This window comes from Hylobates moloch, unplaced genomic scaffold, assembly GCF_009828535.3.
Source record: "Hylobates moloch isolate HMO894 unplaced genomic scaffold, HMol_V3 SCAFFOLD_13, whole genome shotgun sequence".
NCBI classification, from domain to species: domain Eukaryota; kingdom Metazoa; phylum Chordata; class Mammalia; order Primates; family Hylobatidae; genus Hylobates; species Hylobates moloch.
In genome coordinates, this window is record NW_026652288.1 from 18,050,444 (window position 1) to 18,061,505 (window position 11,062).

Genomic DNA, 11,062 nt, shown 5'->3' on the forward strand with positions numbered 1-11,062 from the left:
CGGTGGCTCACGCTTGTAATCCCAGCACTTTGGGAGGCCGAGGCGGGCGGATCACGAGGTCAGGAGATCGAGACCACGGTGAAACCCCGTCTCTACTAAAAAATACAAAAAATTAGCCAGGCATGGTGGAGGGGGCCTGTAGTCCCAGCTATTCGGAGAGGCTGAGGCAGGAGAATGGCGTGAACCCGGGAGGCGGAGCTTGCAGTGAGCCGAGATGCGCCACTGCACTCCAGCCTGGGCGACAGAACGAGACTCCGTCTCAGAAAAAAAAAAAAAAATATTCTAAGGATCAGATAGGAGATTGTATCGTATTACTTCTAAATTCCCATTTACATCTATTTGTATAGAATTCTACGGGGTGTTGTTGCGAGATATCTTATCCTTAAGCATAAGACTGTAATGATAACTTCATTGATGCTCACTGAAGTTTCAGGCACTGTTCTGTCTTAGGTTGAATAATTTAATTATTGCAAATATGCTAGGAGTCAGTACTATTGTCATTTCCCTTTCATAGATGAGAAACCTGAGGCACAGTAAGGTTAACTGGCTTACTAAAAGTCAACTATATTTGCAAGATTTGAACCCAGGCAGTCTAACTCAAGAGGTCACTCTTTTAAGCATTGTATTAGTCTCCCTCCTCCAAAGAAGCCACAGTCTAGTGGCTTTACACTTAAGTCAAAGAGAATTTTTTGCATGCTATTTTTCTCCAATATGAACAAGGGATAAGACCCATTAGACAAGCATCTGGCAATCTGACTAAAGAAACAAGCAGCAAATCTCTATGGGGACCGCAGGCAAAGGCTATAAAAGTTCATAAGAGGAGAGAGCTGGGAGAAAGCTGGGTGTCAGGAAAGGGGGCCTGGTGGAGTGAGAAACATAACTGGGCTCTTAAGAACAGATAGGGGTTAGAGCACCAGAAAGACTGAGTTGACATTTTAGGTGATGGGAGGAGCTTACCTTACCACATGGCCAATGATATTGTCAATTCCAGCACTGAAAGAAGGGATTCCTTTTCTAACACTAACTGTACTGGCTTTCCTTGGGTCCTGGTGATTAGATAGATTGTCACCTTGAGGAGGAGAAGAGGACAGGATATCTCATACATTTATAAGGCTGCCACTGATTTTCTGCCCTTATCCACACCTTCCAAAGACAGATGACCCTCTTTGCCAAACTTAGAGCCCAGCACTGGTTTGGAGATCAGAATAGGGCCAGAAATTATGAAAATGGAGACAGGAAACAAGAGGATCCTCAATGCCCTCAGATCCACAGGAGAGTCCTGGGGCTTAATGCTGCTGGTGCACGGTAAGCCCCAAGAGGCAGGGAGCACACCTACCTTGCTCATCAAGTTGTCCCCAAGGTGGCATGTGGCCATGTTCAGTAAGTACTTGTTAAATAAGCAAATGAATAAATGAATTGCCAAATAACCAAACAAATGAATTTGTATAGAGTGCACTTAAAAACTAACAACAGGTTTCTGGAGCATTTAGGGTGGAAATGGGATGCCCCCATCCTAAAAGGCAGTCTGAGGTGAGAAAGAGTCCTGTGTCCAGAGATAGGGCTTTTTCCTGGCTGGAAAAATCCATGCTTCCTTCTAGAGGAATCAAGTAAATTGTGTTGGGACATATAGAAGATCAACCATTATAAAATTTACTACACTTAATTCTAAAACTTTCTTTTCCAGGCACTAGGATCTCAGGGGCAAATCTCTTTTGTGATAAACTGACCTCTAGAATCGTCACAATCATATAGCTATAGACACTTATATTTGAAGCATTCTTACAGTTTATGAGGATCAACTAGATATAATGTCATCTTTGCCAGCAGGTGGCTACACTTGAATGACTCAGTACACAAAACCTCATTACCCTTTGTAATAAATTGCTATGTTCTCATAAAGTACTTACTGTATGGAAAGATTTCAGAAAAAGGAAACAAGTGATCTCCTGCTAAGAAGTATTAAAGCAAACTTCAGCCCCCTGAAAATAACTATGTAAAGTGCATTTGGATCCTGGATAGGAAACTAGTTTACCCCATGTAAATACAGAAGAATAGCCACTGGGGTGTTGATGGTGGTGCTTGCTAAAGTGATAGAGTAGTAATGATTCCATTTGTTTATTTTGACAGCTTCACTGACTGGGAAACCTGCTATTCTCCACACACCTCCATATTCCCATGATGAAGTTATGTCTCTGTCTTTTTTTACTGTACCTGGAAAAATGTTGCCCATGCTATTCCTCCAGGCAGACAAAACCTTCCTTGCCCTTTCTATCATCCCATCCAAGGCCCATGAAGCCTTTCTAGATGCTCCCTGTCTGGATTAATCAGCCACCTGCATTGTTCCTGTGGTTCTTTGTCAAGCCACTTTCTGCCTCTATTTCACTCTCCCTAAAGTTACACTAGGTTGCTTGCAGAACTGTGATGTGGCAGAGAGAATATGTGTTTGAATCAGGACTCCCAGATTTAAAGTCCAACCTGTACCCTCTCTTAACTGTTGAATTTTAGGGAAGTTACAGAGTCCTTATAGTCTCCACGTATTTCAGACACTTGTAATAATACCAATTCAGACGAGTTTATGGAGTTGCTGTAAGAAAATATATATGAAAAATGCTTTCAGATAGTAATGCTGACGTGTGTGCATGTATGAGAGACAGTCACTGCAAAATGTGCAACAAGAGCTGAAGCTTTATTCACAGACTTATTGGATGACCTTGAACAAGCCTTCCCCTCTTGGGCCTTGGTTTCTGAACCTAGACCAAGGGTTCCTAGCCTGGGATCCTCAGAGAGGCTTGAGGAGAGTCACGAAACCCCTGAGATTGCATCCAACATTGTGCCTGCTGGTGCCTTTTTCTATGTTCAGCAGTCACTGCGTTCATCAAATTCTCAAAGAGATCTGAGATTCAAGGCAAGCTAGGAAACTTGAGCCAGATGCTCATGAGGTCCCCCACCCCATCCAGGTCTGACAATTTATGTCTCTGGAAACTTTAGTCCAACATGTTCTTGTAAAAGGCACAGAAACACATTTTGCAAGACCAGAAAGGGACTATCACAGATGAGGAAACTGAATCCTGGAAGAGTGAGATCAGGTGCCAGATGTTAGGAGTTGGCAGAGACTCTGCAAACCTACCAGAGCTCCAGTGAGAAGGGTAATCACAGAGTCATGGGTCATTTCCTCCTTAGATTTTAAAATCAGGGTGGAGTGGTCAATAGAAAACCCAGAAAAAAAGTCCTGTTTGGTAAATAGAAATCATTTAATTAAAAAAAAACTGGACTTGGATTATAATTTTGTAATGTCCTGCCTACAGGCACTGTGCTAGAAGCCACGGACCCAGGAACACAAAGGCTGTAAAGGGCCCCTATGCTTCACTTATAAGGGAGACACCCTTGCTGTCAACTGACTATAAAATCAGTGGGAATTTAGAAGACCCAGAGTCAGATTTGGCTGGATGTTCTATTTGATTATTAAGTGTTGAACTGAATGGATTGAGGAAGGCCTGCAGATGCCTTTTGCATATCATCATGGCATGCAGGTGGGGTCCATGATAGCAGGCCCCATGCTAGGTTGTATATATGATTCTATTTAATTCTTATAATATTCTTGCAAAGTAGGTTTGTAATCCCTATTTAAAGTTGAGGAACTGGTGGCTCAGAGTAGAGTAACCTGCTTTTGATTACACAGAGAGGGAAACATATCTCAGTGGTTTTGCTTCTCCTCACTGGCCTGATGCCTCAAGGGCCTCCTTCCTTATCCATCCTGCTCTCTTCCTGTTGCCCAACACAACTGCCCTGTGATTCCATCCTGGGAAAGGCACTGGGGCTCAAGTCTCTCCAGCTCCTGACAGCATTGAACACTGATACTGCTCTAGAAATAGACTTCAGAAAGAAAAGGTGCCAGCCTAATCCGGGTGTGAGCCAGCCTGATAATGTCTGTACCTGGGCTCACATTTGCAGCTGATTTTTAGATGAGGAAAGAAAAATACCTTCAGAGCTACAGAAGCAAATGAAGGAAGGGATGTCCCATCGTCATCTCACCTGCTTCTTGGCTGGAGTAGCCATCTCGGTGCAAGTCCTTGCTCCCTAATGAAACCATGGAGCTCAGCTTACACTGCAGCACAGACCTGAGGCTGGGCTATCCTACGGCAGCCCTATCTGAAAGCAAAAGAGTGGATTCTCCACCGCCTGTCCACCTCAGCCTTGTCTGAGGCCTGGAGATGAGGGGAAAGAACAGGCCTCTGACTTCAAAGATCCCACTCTCTAGCTGAAGAGACAGAGGTGTCAGAATGTAAATGTGAAGTCATATAAATGCCTTGACTGCCCGGTGAAGACAATGGAAAACCCAAACTCCTTCACTGGCCAATCAACACTTTCTACAATCTGGCTTCCCAGATTTTTCAACCCACTTTTTTAACCCAATCACTTGTTCTTTCCTCCACATACAACCTGCTACACCTGGTTGAACTGCTTGCCATCCCTCAGCAAACTTCGCCTTTGCTCATGTGCCATTCTCTCCTCTGTCATAGCTCTGTTCCCATTCCCTTCCATCTCTCATTTGTAAATCACTGCACAGAACCAGCTTAATGTATGCCTTTTACAAGGGGTTGCCAGAGCCACACAGAGAGCCTCAGCACTGAGCCCTCCTTCCCTAGGTTTCCCTGAGACAGACCAAGAGACAGCCCAAGGCTGCAGACCCATGTCCTCTTGCTGCCTCATGGATTGGCTGAGCATGAAAGCTGAGGCTCAGTGACACGTACAAAAGCCTGCTCATTGAACCATGACAGAACTGCACAGAGCAGATAGGAGCGGCATCCAGGTCAGCAGTAGAGCTGGGAAGAGGTGCCAACTGCCAGTGCAGGGCTCTGTCCCCTTCTGTTGATGCTCTGACCATCCCCATGTGCCTGGTAGTGGGGTAAACTTTGGGAATTCGATTGGTTTCTCTTGCTAATCAGTGATCTTGTTTGCCAGAACTGACAGAATATTGCATTTGGGTTGACTCAAATTGTTGTTAAAAGCTCTATGGAATGCCTCAAATGCTCTTTAGGTCTCTGGATAGAAGTGATCCTAGGCCTAGCTGGAACTAGAGCACAGCCTCCCAGCTATCTCCCAGAGTCTGTCTTGAAGTAGCAGACAAAGCAGTATAGAGGCTGTCAGACGGTATAGCTAAGAAGGTGCCGTCTTTCTACCCCTCACATTAACCCTTTGTTCTGCTGCTCATGAGTAATTTTGCTTCAGTATCCCCAAATATCTGAATCAGGGTACAGAATTGCATTAGACACGTTGTAAATCCTGAAATACCCTTGTAACCTGAAATGGAAACTATGAGAAGTAATTAGTTCTTCTGACATCAATATTCCAGTGTCCAATTTTCTCATTAAAACCAGAGAATGGACAATTTTAAAGAGATTATTTCCCTCAAAAGATGGTAATCTGCAGTTTAATATTACACTATCATTTCTTGAAGTCAGTGGTTACAACAGCTGCTCGGAGAAGTTATTAATTTCCTGCAGTAGGCTGTGATTGGGAACTCACTGTCCAGAATGTCATTATTTTTTTAAGATGTACATTCTGCACAGACCTATTGCCTAGAAATTCAAGCGCGTTGTAAATGGTAGTGCTTTGTGACAGGCGATGTTGAAGAGGAGTGATTTAGTAGAGCTAGATTTTCTCATGTTGTAGAAACACATGGAAATTGGTCAGAGGTCAAGCTGAGGTGCACACAGTAAAATGCATAATGCATTCTAGGTCCAGTATTAGCCTGGTCTCCTTCTTTGCTAACTTTGTTCTATTACACCTAGAAGGTGATAGACATGAGAGTTAGGGGCACATTGAGTGTCTGCATCCTACTAATCTACTCCAAGGGTAGCCCCTATTTTTTTGTCTCAGTGAGGCAGGATAATTTAGCCTTGGCAATATTGACATTTGGGGCCAGACTATATTTTATTATGGAGGGCTGTTCTGTGCGGTCACATGCTTAGCAGCATCCCTGGCCTCTATTTGCTAAATGACACTAGCACATTCCGATTGTGACAACCAAAAATATCTCCAGACTTTACTGAATATTCCCTGGGGGCTGGGGGGTAAGGTCAAAATTGCCCCTCTTTGAGAACAGCTGCAGTATGGCAGACCTGTATCTATTTAACCAGAGCTCCTTCCAGAGACAGGGGATGGGCCAGTGACTTCCCACCTGTGTTCCAGCTCTAACATCCAAAGTGACTAAAGTACATGCATTTCATTGTTTATTCATTTCAGTTCCAAGCTGATTTCCAAATAAAAAAATGAAAAATTGCTCTATGCCTTTCCTTTTGGCAATTCATACTGAGTATTGGACAATTTTTAAACTTCCTAATAACTTATGGGAACAAGAATATGTACAAAACTTCATTCCTACAGAGTGACTATTTGGCCTTAATAGGATAATGTTTAACAATCTGCCTGAAAATGTGCTGTTAAGTAGTGAAACAGATACTGGTACACAATTACCTTTGACATGGCTATAAAATAAGCCATTGAAACCATTTTCTCTGGATACCTTTACCCTGATATTTAATTCTTCCATCCCTTCCAACTCCACACAGTACCCCCGATCCTGAAAAAAAAAAAGTTCAATCAAAAGCCATTCCCTCAACAGAAAAGCGTCTAGGTATTCCCTCACCATGACCTTAACCATGATTCTCTTTTGCCTCCCACTGAGCTCCAAATGAACTGTCTGAATATGAGCTTCAGATTTGGACAGACCCGGTTTCTAGTTTAACAACTCTGCCATTCACAAGGTGTGTGTCTTTCAGCAAGACACTTCTAGGTCTCAGTTTCCTTCTCTCTAAATTGGGTTGGCAATGCCTACTTCCCAGAGGAACTAATAAAATGATAAATGAAGGAACACCAAGCCTGTGTCTGGTACACACACACGCACACACACACACACACAGACACACACACACACTCACTCAATGTTTGTCTTATTCAAGGGGTGGTCAGACCATGTCTATGGGGCCTTTCCTTCAGTGTGTCTAGCCAAGTTTTGGGGATGCCAGTGCCCAGCTTTTTACCTACTTTACTTCGTCTGTGCTTAGACACTTTCACCCCAAGGCTTCATTTAGAAGAACAAGATTGTCTAGTTGGGTCCCCCTTGAGGTAATCCCAAATAGGTGGAGGAAGCGTTCTGGGCCATGTGAGGCCTTACCTGCCGGGTGGCCAGGGTAAGTGGAGATTTAGAGGCTAGTGTTTATTTTGTGGACAATGGTAGTGCTTAGGAAGCTAAGGCCAAAACTTCCCTGTGTGAAAATGGCCAAAATGTTGCTCACTTTTAGCCTCCTTTGCCATATAATGGCCTTTAACATCTCCATAAATATTTTCACAAGGTGATGCAGTTTGGGAGAAAGCCTACTGTGTTAGGAGCCTAAAGATTCATTCCAGTCTCTTACCAGCTATGTGTCCCTGAGCGAGTGACTTAATCTCAATGATTCTAAGCTTCTCTATCATTCTGTTCCGATGATACCCACAGGGTGAGCAGGACAGACAAATTATTTTCTTTCCTGCTCACCCTATGGGTATCATCAGAACAGAAATAGCTACTGCAGAAAGAAAGTACTTTAAAAATTACAAATTGATAGATATAAGTGTAGTTGTTTTTATGAACATAACACATAGATAAACTGAATAAAGTCAGTGGTTACGTGTGTTCAAAGTTATATCGAATTTCAATTTTATAAATCTCCCAGAAAAGGAAAAATAGGCCTTAAATACCAATTTTCCAAGAATTCACAAAACAAAATATCCTATGCTTTTTCCAAAAAATAGAAAAAATAAACTTCCCACCCTATTTAATCTGTTTTTAAAAACAGATTCAATAGAAAATGAAAAAAAACAATTCCATCCTTGCAGCCCTAGAGGCAGAACAAGACTACAGGATCAAGGAGAAAATTTAAGTCTTTATAGAGATGAAACTCACCATACCAATAGAATAGCCAGTTTTACTCGTTCTGTTCCTTCGAGGGCCAAAATAATAATCTATCAGCATGGGAAGCTAAGGATTCTTCATAGAAATCTGTGTGCTCATTCCTGGGCCAGGCTATGCTGTAAGCCACACTCTGGACAAGACAACCAAGAGCCCAGTGTTCATAATCTATGGGCTGATGGGTGCAGGGACTATTTCAAGTGCATCCCAAGATGCAACAATAGATGGCTACTTAGGCCAAATAAACCCTAACCAGAGGAAGAAAAAAACTGGGGAGACAAGTAACAAGCCGAAAATGAAAACGTTTAATAGATGACCAAGATGTTCAGGTCTGGGGGTTGCAGAGCCTATAAAAGGTCCTTCCCCACATTCTATTTGCTGGGAAAGGCTCAAGATGTATCTGTCTTACAGCTTTTACGAGATTCAAGACAGACCACGTTCATAACGGCACTCTGTAAACTTCTCTAAAAATGTCATTTGTTATTTTATTTTTCATATAAACTACATTTTAAATGATTAATTAGGCAAAGTGTATTTAGGCTTGAAAGTCGTTCTCAACCACATAGGCATTTTTCAGGTGTTCTCCGTGCAGTATGTGGAGTAAACCCAGGAAGGCCGCACCACGCACTTCCTGTGCTTACTCCCATCTTAACCTGTTTAGCCTGTAGTAACTCTGTACACAAAGATGCAGTCAGAAATCCACTGTTAGATCGGAGTGAATGGCCAAGTTGATTGGTTTATGGGCTGCCTACCCTTTCTAACAGAACCTAACTGAATAGTTAACTAGCTTCCCTTGGCCTAGTATCCATCTAGAGGAGAACCAGCAGAGACTTTTTTTTTTTTTTTTTTTTGAGACGGAGTCTTGCTCTGTCGCCCAGGTTGGAGTGCAGTGGCGCGATCTCAGCTCACTGCAAGCTCCGCCTCCCAGGTTCATGCCATTCTCCTGCCTCAGCCTCCCACGTAGCTGGGACTACAGGTGCCTGCCACCACACCCAGCTAATTTTTTTTTTATTTTTAGTAGAGACAGGGTTTCGCCGTGTTAGCCAGGATGGTCTCGATCTCCTGACCTCGTGATCCACCTGCCTCGGCCTCCCAAAGTGCTGGGATTACAGGCGTGAGCCACCGCGCCTGGCCACCAGCAGAGACTTTTAACTTGGGACACTACGAAGACGACAAAAGCACTGAGAAGAACTGAGCCCTCGTCCTACGTGAAACTGGGCATAACTCAGAAATTTGAATGGTTGTGATACGTGCACGCAATTTCAAGTAAAACACCAGGAATTTTAATACAAGGTTTGAAATCCTGCTTATTTTAATTCTTGAGGGAGTCCCTAGCTAGAGTCGGAGGTATTAGAACATGTCCGTTTTGGATTTCCCTTACTTATCTTAGGTTCTGTTCTCTGTCTGCCATCTTACTTTATTATTTCCTTGTTATTATACGCAGAAAATCTTAAACTTTTACCCATGGAATTACCTTTGTCCCCTAAGAACTGTCTTTATTGATTGATTTATGTAGAGATGTGTTTCCTTCAAACAGTTCTATACAAAGTCTCTGTTCTCTTTTTCCAGTTAACCTCAGAATGGCTTCTTTTTATTTACACAGTTCTGCAACTTCCTCTCAAAGCTCAGCAGTTTGCCCCATAACTTGGCACTTTCTCTCTCTCTCTGTCTCTCTCTCTTCTATTCCTTACTCTTTCTTTTTTAAATTTGGTGAACAGTTTTAAGATGCAGAAAATGTCAATCATCCAAGTATTCAGGAATCAGAATTAATCAGTGTTAATCCTATAATTGCTTTTGAGATTTTTTAAATAAAAAAAATAGTAAGTTACATGAAAACTTAAATTTATACCTTTCTAACCAACCCTAAAATTAATCTCACTCTCTTCCCAAATAAGACAAGAACCTTGGAAAGCTTTAATTTCCCTCTCAATTTCCTCCTCTCATCTTCTGTGTTTTGATTGCCTTGTAATTAAATCACACTCTGACGTTAACTTCCCCAAATATTTTTGATATTTGTGGTCGATATGATTTTGACATACCACCATATTTTACCGTCATCTTTTCTCATATTACTTCTTGTTGGATCTCATTCCTTCTGGGTTTATTTTTCTTCTTGTGTTAAGTACATGATTTAGTATTCCTTTCAGAAAGAATTTGTTAGTAGTAAACTTGGTCTTTATTTCAGGGGTTCCTGTTTAACCATTTAATTCCTTTTCACTTTCATGTGTGTGAGGTCAGCTCACACGCCTGGCCCCAGCACAGTCTGGGCACATTTCCAAGTGCTTTTTTGTGAGCCCCAAAGTTGAAGTAGTGCTCATTGAAGACCACTGATGACTAACTATCCCTGTGGCTACTTCTTCAAGTTTTGTCTTAAGGATTTATTGCTTAATTAGAATTAGATCTCCTTTGATTCCAATAACAGGTTAGGCAATATATTTAAAAAGGAATAAAATCACATTATATTACAGAAAGAGCCCCAATAAGTGTCGAAGTATCTCAGTGAGGTTCTCAGACCTCCCCTGGGTTTCTGCCCCTTAAAGGCTAACCCAGGACATTCTGCTCCTCCTGCATCTCCACTGCCCTCGTCTCTCTCCCTCCTGTTACTGCTCGCTTCTGGACAACTCCCTGTCCCCAGGGATGCTGATCGTTTGGGTTAGTTTGTCTCTTCCTTCTGCTGTCCTTGGAAAGCCTCTTCCCTCTGCTAGAAGTTGCAGGGATCAATTGTTCTTTGGCAGAGAAAGAGACTTGATGACAATGAAGAGAGTTTCCATTTCTTCTTCCTGCAGCTGCTGACCTGGGTGAGCAAGCCAGACTGTGCACTGCCTTACAGGAGAGGAAGGAGTCTGCAAGCCCTGGGAACTCAATAGAATAACTCCCCCAATCACCTAAGCCAAAAAAGACAGAGGCCAGGGATGCCCTCTTCCGAGCAGGTCCACCTGATGGAAAAAAACAAAAGCGTCTTCCCACATGTATGGATGTTATACAGCACAATTCTGTATGTCTAGATATGAGTGTGGAGATGTTAGCCCATTTACTAATAAGCCAATCAATCTGTAAATTTTTCAGGGAGAGCTGATGGCATGTAGAGGAAAGTGTAACTCTTAATTAAAA